At 50.3% G+C, this 11,851-nt stretch overlaps 1 protein-coding gene across 1 annotated transcript in view; it reads left to right on the top strand.

Annotated features, from left to right (window-relative positions):
* The window catches only part of KCTD16 (potassium channel tetramerization domain containing 16), a 64,578-nt gene that overhangs the window by 1,952 nt on the left and 50,775 nt on the right, over positions 1-11,851 (top strand). The window lies entirely within an intron of this gene.

Below are 11,851 nucleotides of genomic sequence, written 5' to 3'. Positions count from 1 at the left end.
CGCGGGCGGAGGCTGCGTTTAGATGCGGGGGGATGCATTTCCTTGTGAGCTGCGGAGGTAAAGCGGGGCTGAGCCCGGCGGGTCGGGCCTGGCTAGGTGGCAGCACAGACTGCCGAAAGCGCCGTGCCCGTGCCTGGAGGACGCGGTGCCTCTGGCGCTGTAAATCAGCACCCGAGTGCCTTGCACGATTCCCGGGACGTGTGGGACTCAAAACGAGGGTGCAAACACTGTGGAATTCATTACAGAAAACCTTCGACTGGGATTCACTTTGCAAAGGTAATAGCGGCTTGATAATCATCAGGCACAAGCAGCCAAGCCATCTGTCAGCAGCCCTGACATGCTTCCACGCAGGGAAGGGAAAACACAATTCCATCCCTCTGGCCGCATTTCAGCGGGGCCCTCTCAGAGGCAGCTGCTGTGCTCTGGAATGGGGGCTCAGAGCAGAGAGGGCCAGGGGCTCTGCCTTGTTACACAACATGCCCGTGGAAAACCGAGTGTCCTCCCCAGGAGAAGTGTGTGCCCTGCTTCCTGCCGTCACATCGGATCCACTGCTCCGCTGGTTTGAGCTGCGAGTGCTCAAGGGCTCATTAACTTCTGAGCTGATACCCAGGTACAGGCTGGTTACCAATGGTAACACCAGGGTAATCTGGACCCTGTGAGTCTGTATCAGAAAATCATTCCACAACTGCTGTGCTGAAACATTTGAGAGGCTCATGAGGCTGTTTTCCTCCATTTTCATTTGAGGAGGATGAAGGATGGAACAATTGCCCCATCCATCAGCTGTGGCCAGCTGCTGCTTTGGCCGGTGGCCTTAGGATAGAGGGACAGAGGGATAGAGGGATAGAGGGATAGAGGGATAGAGGGCTAACGCTTGGCCAGCAGAGCTGCCGCCCTGGGTGTGGTGCTCACAGTGAGCAGGCTCCTGGCGTGGGGAGCTGACAAAAGTTTTCGATGGAAGATGTATCAGGAAGTGAACAGTTCGGGTGTAATTCCGTGGATTCAGCGCCATCTACTCTTGTGTGGGGCTCAACAGGCAGCCCTAATCTGCTTATGCAATGAAGCTTAAGTTAGCATCCTGAAAAGCCATCTGGGTTTTTGACATCTGTAGATTTACTTAAAATTAGTTTTCGAGCTGGATTTCTTAGCAAAATAGTTCTAAGGTCATGGATCCGCTTATATTCCAACAGGGATAGATGATTCGTGTTATTAAGAAGCTTCTGCTTGAAATTACAGTGTCTTGTACAAGTTCTGGGGGGAGAATTAATGTAGTTAAAGGAATGGATTAGAACAAATTGTGCTGGCATTTATATTTAAAATAAGGAAAAAATGTAAGTTCTTTATAGGCACAATCACCTCTGCTAATTGAAGAGAGGATGAATGTGGGTTTTTACTGAATTAGCAAACACAGACTCCTGATTTTCATATTTCTCAAATTTTTACCTTCAAGGATTGCCCACTGCTCCCACATCACTACTGCCAGGGTAGGGACCAAGAGGAGAGGTACCTTAGAAATTCTGGAGAATGAAAGTCCATAGCAGGTGTCACAAAATCTTCTCTCATCAGTTAAATCCAATTAAAGTTCCTGGAAAGATTCCTATCCAGTTCAGCAGGCTTTGGATTTGGCTCTGATCTGTTTTGTGGGGTTTTGACACTGGTACAGTTTCAGAGATGGATTTTTCAGAGGGTCCTTCCCCAGGTAAAAGCCAAAGCCGTGGTGCCAGATGACTCTTTCTTGTCCCAACCACTCTTGTCCAGTGGTTCAGTTCTGCCCGGTGCTGCTGCTGCTGTGCTGGAGCTCCGGCTGTAGATATTCCCTGGCCCCAAACTTGGGGCTGGCTGCAGCTGATGCACCTGACAGCAGGCTCCAGAATTCACCTGGAGCAAAAGAATTCCCTCTCCAAATCTCCTGAAATAATTTCATTCCAATTGTCCCAAAGCCATTTCATTTGAAATTTTGAGGACCAATAAAATTGACATCTGGCTTTGCAGTGGAACATGGCATCTCCTCTGCAGCTGCTTAGCCATAATTATTTGTTTAGATGCTGCCAACTGTGCCTATGTAAGCATTAATCTGTCAAGCTGCTGTGAGCAGGTTAATGGGCCTGAACCTGGGAGGTGTTTAATACAACTGGGGAGGCAGAGGCAGAGGTGGTCTTTGCAGGGCCGCTCAGGAACTCCTGTGGAAGGCCTGTTGGAGGGAATCTTCCCAGCTGGAAAAGGATGATTAGTTCCAAAGAAGGAAGAATACAGGGAGGAATGGTGTTTCGATACACCCAATATATTGTATGCTCCAAATAGCACTGGGAAGGTAAATGCCTGTGGTTGGCACGAAGATAAAGAACATTTTTCATGTGCAAATCCATCTGAAAGTGGCTCAGATGGACTGGAGGGGGTGTGAGCCGAGCAGCTCTCACACGGGTACAGCGTGTGCTGGTGAAGCACTGCACCATCAATCTTGCCTGGCCTTTTGTCCCCGTGGTCCGATTTTGGTGCTGTTAAGGGTGTGTGTAGATCAGTGTGTGTTCCCTGTGGAAGAGGGTTTCCCAAAACGCAGCCCTGCAGGATGTGCCTGGCACAGCCAGCCCAGACCTGTTTGCTGAGGAGAGGCTGGCCAGGCATGGAGACAACAGGGGCACAGCTGGGCTCCAGCCAGCCCCAAGTGGGCCGAGGCACAGCAGGGGCTGGAGACAGGCTGGGATGGGCCAGCGGAGCCAGCCCTGAACAGTTCTGTGACACACAGCTCCTGTAGGGGTGGACACAGAGCACTGCCGAGCTCCTGCTCACAGGAGGTGAGGGGGGGTGAGAGCTGGGGGTCTGCTCAAGCATTTCCTTTCCCTGCAGTTTCTGCTATAGCAAAGACATTTCCTCAGATTTTCTACTGGCTGGATTTCTGACTGGAACCATTTTGTGGGTTCTCCCCACCATTGCTTTAATGATAAAGTGAAACCTCTTCTCTAAACCCTCTCATTTTAGAAGAAGGTGAATAGCCCGTGCTTGGGTCTTCATTTTCACCTGTTTTCAGTCTTTACAATGTGATGAACTGAAAGTGTGCACTTGAACATCTGTTGACCATGGTGCTGGGGCAGGGGGTGTGACAGCAGCTGAGCTGGCTCAGTCCTCCATAGCCTGGCCCTGTTCCTGGGCCACGGCAGCACCGTGCTCCTCTCCACCATAACCCACAGATCAGCACTCTCTGCCTCCTTCCAGTCCCACAGCTCTGCCAGCACTGTGGGTAACACCCTGCACGTGGCTGCTGGCATTGCCAGGAGAGCAGAACATCAGGGTGGGAAGGGAGAACGCTGGGCTTCGGACAGCAGTGCTGTGACACAGCAGGATGTGTGTGCCTGTGCCTGTGGGGCAGCTGGGAGCTCAGTGACACGGCCAGGGATGGCATGGCATGGCATGGCATGGCATGGCATGGCATGGCATGGCATGGCATGGGATAAAACTGCCTGTCAGCCCCATTTCCACATGGCTATTGCCACAACACCCCGAAGACGTGTCCCTTCTCTCTGAGAAGGGCTGACAGTGCAATGGGCTCTCTGAGCCACTCACAGTACAAAGGGGACATCTTGTCTCCCCTGTGTCACACCAAGCCCCTGCTCCTGCAGGAACCTGTGCTGGCTCTGCTCGCTCCAGGGGCCCTGTGAATGCTGGGGCCTCACCTTGCTCTGTACAGAAGGAGCTGGCTGGGTGTGCCTTGCAGCTGCTGGCAGGAGACTGGTGTGCAGAGACATTTGTCAAGTAGGTTTCAGAGTATCCTGGGATAAACAGATGAATCCTCTTGGGTGGGGATGTGCAGGAGGAAGGAGAAATGTCTGGTGATATTCCCTGATGCCCATCCATTGGACACGATTCCCTGGGATAATCCTGGTGTCTGTTATACAAGAGGATCCATTTGGGATTGCTGCAGCCAGCTGGGGCCTGTCGCTATGCATGTGTGACTTAGCTAAAGGATCCCATACTGATGTGCCTGCCACTGACTCATAAATTCATTGTGTGGCAGAAATTTGACTCACAAAATGGAGCACTCTTTGCACAGTGACACCCACAGCTGTGCTGTCAAACGGGCAAGATGGGGGAGAGGAACATCACCCAGTTCTCTTTAAACTGGTACTGTCACATGATCCAGTAGCTGCTTCTGTCTGGTTTTAAATCAGTGAAGATCAAAATGACCGCAAAGTGAGCAAAATGAAGTCTAATCCAATGAATAATGCAAGCTTCTTCCCCGCTGACAGGAGATGTTTCTGTTTCCAGGTAATTATTGTCATCATTGATGCCTCTGGTCCCTCTTGCCAAAGCAAACCCTCTCACCAGGATGATCATCTGCAGGTGGTGGGCTGCAGTCAGCCAGGTCTGTCAGCATGTTCATGGCTGAAGGACCTTGCTCCGAGCTTTTTTGCTCTCCCAATTTGTCAGGGCAGACTGAAAAACCTGCAGAGTTGTTGATTAGAGTTACTCCACAGATAAGAAATGCTGTTATTTATTGGAAACCAGTTGTGTCAAATCTGATTGTCAGATTAGGCCAAGAATCTGCTGCTCAGTGAGTAAGCAAAGCAAAACCTGATTAATGAGTAGGTTGGATTTAGGGCTCAGAGGTCGCTCTAACAGTACATGGAAAGTGATGTTGAGGAACCAGCAAGGACAGCTTGGGCTCCTGGCCTTTGTCTCTGCCCAGTATTCACTGACAGCTCGTTACCTGCTGACCCCTTGGGTACGATCTTTATGGCCTGCGATGTTTCTGGCAGATGTGAGCAGGACTGTACAGAGCTGTTCCTCCTGCTCCAAGCACCTCGTGGGGATGGGAGCCCTCCCTCTGCCACAGCAGCTGCGGGGCAGCCAGGCAAGGACAAGCCTTGTCCCTCTGTCCCGTGCCTGTGCCTGTCTCTGTGGGGGAAGGAAGGGGCTTTGTGGCTGAGGACATAAATCAGCACTGCCTGCAGAGGTGTTGAGCGGGCTGTGGCCTGGAGTTTGTGTTTTCCCTCTCTTCCCAAGCTGCCAGGAGGGCAGGGTGCCGGGGGCTGGGTGGAACCAGGGCCTGGCCGTGGGCACAGGCTCGACTGGAAGCACGGCCTCCCTGTGGCACTTGCAGTGCTGCTGCTTCTCTGTGATCCAGAAAAAGACCGTAATGACTAAAGGATTGACCAGGGAGGGCTGGCATTTAGGGGAAAATATCAATGTATTTGAAAGTGCAGCCTTGAGCTGGCTGTTTGCCAGGAGCAGCACACGAGGTCCCAGAGCCCCATTTCAGGAGCTGAGCGGGGTTTGCTGTGATGAAAGCAGATCAGGGAGGGGATGTGCCTGCTCTGCTGCCCTGAGATGGCAGAATCCCACATGGAGGTGGCTCCGTGTCCCTGGGCTGGGCCTGAGGGATGGCTCCCACCAGCCCCTTCTTGCAGCTCCCTTCAGCCTGGTGAGGTCTGGCCTTTTCCAAAGTTTGTTGAAATGTAGCTGTGGATCTCAGGAAAACAGAATCAGAAAGAGTGAAGGAGTGTAAATAAGAAAACATAACACAAGATTTGCCATTCAATAAATACCAGCAACATATTGTGCACACAGACAAACACTTCCTTGCAGCAGGTCGGGTTTTTTCTGTCCAGCCATCCTGGATTTGTTTAATTTTGTAACCACAATATTTTCTCAGTTTCTTCCCTTTTTTTTTTTTCCGGCTTTTCAAGTTCAAGGCTAATGTACAATAAATATAGAGACATGAAGCAAAATCTAAATTACATCTTTGCACGCAGAAAGAAGAACCCTTTTTTCTTTGATCTTTCTTGTTCAAAATTGTATTTTTTGTGAAGGAAGAAAATTAGACTAAAGTGCTTTAGACTTGGTGGAATCACTTCAATTGTCACTGAGGGGTAATGCTGCCTGAGCTGGCCAAACCCAAGAATCCTGTGGCAGAGATTCCCCTGCTACTTTCAGACTACTCAAGTTAATTCTGGAATGCACTCGAACATTGCTGCCATTATTGGGCCTCCTAATGCTGCTTCCAGTGCTTAAGGAACAGTGGAGCTCAAGCTCCAGATGTGATGGAGTACGGGAGGGTGGTGTTTGGATGATTTGGGAAGTGCTGAACACCTGGAATGCCTCCTGGGTTCATCCGGAGCCACTCTGAGGACTCAGGTGTGCTATAAAAGCTCAGTGCCTGAGGTGAAGTGTCCCTTCCCTGGCTCAGTGCAGGAGCCTGGCATTATCCAGGCTCATGGTCCTGACTGACTCCTTCCCAGCAGCTCTGGACTTATGGAGAGGGACTTTTTACCAGGGCATGGAGTGACAGGACTTACAACTCAAACCATTCCATGGCTCTATGATTCTATGACTTCTGGAACAAATGTCCCTTAGAACGAATGTTCCTTGGAGTGATTGTCCCTTGGCTTTGTCTCTGATAGCAGGGGCTGAGTAAATGAAATAGAGAATGCCCAGCAGAGTCCTGGGTGGGCTGTTTTCCTCAGTTCTCCCAAAGCAGCTTGCCAAGTTAGCTGTCTAATAATGTCTGAAGGAGAGGGAGAAGTCTGGAGTTGTTAGAATTGCTTTGCATTTCAGTAGCTGCTCCAAGCTGTGTGGAAATGCCCATAAATGTAAATTGGTCAGTTGGAGGGTGACCCTGGTGACCCCTCTCTATCGACTCTCACTTATGTCCTTCCCATCCAGGAGCTGTTCATACATCACTTACGTTACAAATTTCCCTGCGCTGCCTCTGAATCTCCTAACGACGTGATTAACGATTTCCAGGAGCTCATTGATTAGCTGTTAGGGCAGCTAAAAGATTCCTCTACCAGAAACAAAGTGGAGAGAACTGTGGCCATCCTGGTTTGCAATCCATTCTGGAAATGCTGCTGCTGCGATGCCCCTGCTGCTGCCACGATGCTGCTCAGAGCCAGGGCTGCCTCGGCCCTGGGACCACGGGGCATCCAGCAGCAGCAGGATGGATCCAGCAGCTTGGAACTTCTCCTTTAAATCCCTCTCAGTTTACTGTCTCTCAGATCAGTGGAATCACATCATTCCTGCTCACAAAGTTTGTGGGTATCCCGCGTGTCAGTGAAACTCCTTGGCTTTGATAAAGCACGGGATTGGATGGAAATCCTTCCATCAGGGATGTTCTGAGCAGTTCTGTAGAAAGGACTCGCCTGATTTGGTGGGGTTTAGGGGCTTTTTGTTTGTTGGGAGAATTTTTTTGGTACAATTCCTACATTTATGACTCATGGTGGGATTCTTGGGGTTATCCTCTGCAGGGCCAGGAGCTGGACTTTGGATGATCCTCGTGGATCCCTTCCAACTCAGGACATTCTATGATTCTATGAAAACCTTGAAAATAAACTCCTTTAAATCCACCTTGGAATATCTCCAGAGCTGTGCTCCAGCACAGGGCTCTGGAGTGTGTTGGAAAGTGAGTACAACATCCCCAAACACTAAATTCCAAGGAGAATGATCCTGAGCTTTGGTGCATGTTCCTGGAACAGTCTGGAGGGAGCAGCAGTCTGAGGGATGCTCCCACCCTGGATCTGAGCAGGGGCTGCAGCTGGGAACAGACCCAGCACTGCGCTCCTGGCTTCAGCCTTTGGCCAGGGCCTCAAAGTCAAGTTTAGAGAAAAAAAACCTGTCTGCATATTTTGGAGGAGACTCATTTCAAGACTTCAGATTGAATTTCCATCAAACTGAATCAGAGTGTATTTTTACAGTGGCATTAAATCAGGCTGAAATAGAACCCAGTGGAACATGCTGATTTTGACTGAATTTTGCACTTTAAATATTTTCAAAGCCAAAAACTCCAAGCAAAGCTTGAGCAAAGACCACACCACCAGAGAGCTCGGGAAAGTGTTTGTGCTCCTACAAGGGGAATGTCACTGGAAGCTCAGAGCTTTCACTGGTGTGGGCGAGTCCAGCACTGGTCCCACACAGGATCTCAGAGGCTGATCCTGAGGCAGGGAGATGAACATGGCTTATTGCAAATCTGCCATTTGATGCTTCTATAAAAATGTGCTTTTTGACCACCACTGACACTAAATGTACCACCAGGATCCATGATGGGGCTTTCATAGACAGCTGGAACAGAATTCTCTCTCCCAATGCCATTGCCTCAGTGTGTTGTCATGTGGCAGGTGAGTGTAGGGGAAACACTGAGGTGCCTCACTGAAGGTCTCAAACCCCCTTGTTCTAACGTGCCAAAATCAATAACAAGGAAATTGAGGAGTTACTGCTTGTTCTAAAAGTATGTTGGCTTTGGTTTTCTTTGGTTTTCTCTCCTGATCATCAGTCAGTGCAGGGAATTGGGACTCCAGAGGCTGCCTGGTGCTTTTTCCTTTGGTTTGATATTGCAGCGTAATTGCGGGGAAAATAAATGACCACTGTCCTCCTGCGGAATTACAGAGGGAATTCTGCTTCTGAATTAATGGTCCAGTGGTGGTCAGTGGTAACATGATTTTTATGCATAAATAATGCCATTTATTATATTATTTATGCCCTTTCTTGTTGAGGCTGTATTTATAGGCAGAAGAATAGCTCTGAGGAGCTCAGGTTAATGGCAGGAGATGTGCTGAGCCCAGCAGAGCTGCACCAGCTCCCCCAGAGCAGACCTGGCCCAGCATTTGTGCAGCTGTGCTGCTGCTGGCCCTGGCAGTGTGTGCTCCCATGGGGGCTGGCTAATTGGAAAGGCTGCCATGGAAAATCTCTCCTTGTGACACGGGGAATATATTTAATGTGCTTTAGTTAAGTGTGGCTGGGCTTCCTTGAGAGGTCACTGTCAGAAAAATGTTGCTGAAAACTTCTTGGAAGTTGGGTTCCTTCTGTCTCAGGAGTTAGACCGTGACACACTGTCACACACTCACAGAATCCCAGGATCCCTGAGGTTGGAAAAGCCCTCCCAGCCCATCGAGTCCAAGCTGTGCCCCATCCCCACCTTGTCCCCAGCCCGGAGCTCTGAGTGCCACCTCCAGCCCTTCCTTGGACACCTCCAGGGATGGGCACTCCAAACCTCCCTGCGCAGCCCCTGCCAAGGCCTGAGCACCCTTTCCATGGGGAAATTCCTGCTGCTGTCCACCCTGAGCCTGCCCTGGCCCAGCCTGAGGCCGTTCCCTCTCCTCCTGTCCCTGTTCCCTCCCCCCTCCTGTCAGGGACTTGTGCAGAGCCACAAGGTCCCCCCTGAGCCTCCTTTGCTCCAGCCTGAGCCCCTTTCCAGCTCCCTCAGCCGCTCCTGGGGCTCCAGACCCTCCCCCAGCTCCGTTCCCTGCCCTGGACACGCTCCAGCCGGCAGGGCCAGAGCTGGGCACAGCACTGGGGGTGCCTCAGCAGTGCCAGCACAGGGGGATGGGCACTGCCCTGCTCCTGCTTTAACCCCAGTGCTCTCTCTGACCCCTCTGCTGCTCCTGCAGCACTGGACACAGTGACGTTGTCTCAATCCTGCCATCCCCTCTTGAGCCACAGCCTCGTGGCTAGAGAGGTTTTGTACCCAGGGCCTGAGGAGACTCCCCGGGGCACTGTTTAACCCAGCCCACGAGCAGGCGTGGGTGGTTTCACTCTCCCTGGCAGAGCCACAGTCACCAGGATGCAAAACCTCTCCTTTCTAGCTGGGAGAAAAGCGGTTTCCAGGTATTCTTGATTTCATTAATTTGTGAGCATTCAAGAGAACAAACCCTCTATTCTCTCAAGTCAATGCACTTGTATTACGTGAGGATTAAATCATTGCCTTCCCTCAGAGCAGAGTCTGCAGACAGAAACCTTCTGTGCCTTCCCTTGCATAGACAAAAGAGTATTTAAATAAGGATGCTGATAAAAATGCTTTCACTGGTAAAGACTTGATTAAAGAATCTGCTGCTTTAGAGTCCTGTAGGTGAAGGCAGAAGTCAAGAGGTACCATTTCTTGCAGGGGGATTGAAAAGCTTGTCTTGGTCTGAGGGAAGAGTTTTCACAACTCAATGACATCTCCAGTGCTGGGGAAAGCCCAGTTCCCAGATCTAGTGGAGGTCACTGATGGGGAGGATCCAACCCTGCTCCATCTTATTTCCATTTCTAAATCTTAAAAATACTTGACTTGCTAGGAAGCATCAGTGTTCACTTTATACAAGTTTTCTGGGTTTAAGAAGTCAAAAAAATCTTTCCTGTGCTGAAACTCAAAGGACTGGAGCTGATCCATTTGAAACTGTTAATAATTGCATCCCTTCCCTCCAGCAGCAGCCCACGTGTCCCAGGCAGGCTGGAACGAGGCAGGTGGCACGTTGGCAGCCAGGCCCTGCTCATGTGGGAGGATGACAGATTTGCCCACCTCTCCCTCAGCATCTCCACAGCCTCTTTGGTTCCAACAGATAAACCGAGGGATTCAGGGCTGGCTGAGGCTGCTCTGTTCCCGTCCCTGGGGTGGCTCCCATCCCTGTGAGTGCCTGTTGCATGCTGTGCCAGGCCCAAACAAATTCACTGCAGGAGCACAGGGCCCTGAGTTTGCATATCCAGCAACAACAGACTCGGGATCAAACCAAGCCTGGATGCAGGCAGGCAGCAGCCCTGGCTCCCACAGCGTCCCTGGCTGCTGGCAGCAGAGCAGCCTGGACTTCGTTTGAACTTTGCTTTTCCAGCTTTTGCTCATGGCTTTGGTACAAACACCATCAGAATTCCAGCCTGGAGCAGAGAGGCTTCAGGGAGACCCAACTGGGCCCTTCCAGTACCTGCCCATGGCATGGCAGGCACTGGATGGGCTTTAAGGTCCCTTCCAGCCCAAACCATTCCATGGCTCTGTGACTCCATGATACTGAAGAAAATTCACAGATTTTCTTTGCAAGAAGACAGTGAACCCACAGACTGTGAGGGAAGAGCAAACCCTCCCCCAAACCCTTTGGAAGCAGGCTCTGCTGATGGAAATGCAGTGGAAATCCAGCATTCTCCCGAGGAAAGCTAAAAGCTACATGGCAGATAGTAAATAAATAATTGCAGGGAAACATTGCACATAGATTTCTTGGGGAACAGAACTTAATTAAATTTTGTGAACATGCCTACATAGTTCCATTGATCAGGAAAAAATGGATATGGGCTACGTCTGTAAGATTTACTTGCTTGGTTGTGTTTTGCCTTTCTTCCCTCCCTCAGCTTCATTCACTTTATATCCTGCAGTGGTGAGGGAGCACATTTCTGGTTTTCCTCTGTGAAGAAATTGATTCTGAGCAGCACAGGACATGATGTATGGTTTGTAACTCTACAGTATTGCTAAGCAAAAAAAAATCACTGAAGAAGGCCATGCAGATATTATATTAATTTCCATTCTAAGATGGATTTCTTCCCACTAGGACCAATAAAAAATATGCAAAGACTTTCAACAGCCTCTCTAGTAGTCATTAATTAAAAGATGGGATAAATCTTGCTAGGCTAATTTAGCAAAGTAGGTTTTTTTAGACACTTCACAGGACATTTTTTGCCATTGAATCCAAACTTATACCTGATTTCACAATACCAGCCACTCTAGCTCTGGCTGGGATCTCAGCATCTCTTTGTCACCACAAACAGAGTCAGGGAGGTGAGGGTGGCTGGTGCCAGGCAGAGGAGAAGAGGGACCAGACACTCAGAGCCGCCCCCATGCCAGCACAGGGACAGGGTGGGGCCAGGGCACTGGACCTTCACCACGGTGGTGACAGATCCCCTTTGGAAGGGCTGAGCTCTGCTCTGGAAGGGCTGATCCCTCTTCTGGAAGGGCTGCATGTGCTGCTGACTCTGCAGGATGGCAAATGGGTGCTGCTGTGGAGAACAAAATATATTCCATGAGAGCCCAGGGGATGTTTTTCTGTTTATATTTTACTGTTGAGATGTCCTGCCCAGATTTCCATCGGGGCTGTGAGGGCTCCCTGGGTGCTGCTGGTGGCCTGGGGCT

Source organism: Corvus moneduloides, chromosome 15, assembly GCF_009650955.1.
Source record: "Corvus moneduloides isolate bCorMon1 chromosome 15, bCorMon1.pri, whole genome shotgun sequence".
NCBI lineage: Eukaryota > Metazoa > Chordata > Aves > Passeriformes > Corvidae > Corvus > Corvus moneduloides.
This window is presented reverse-complemented; position numbering and strand designations above follow the sequence as displayed.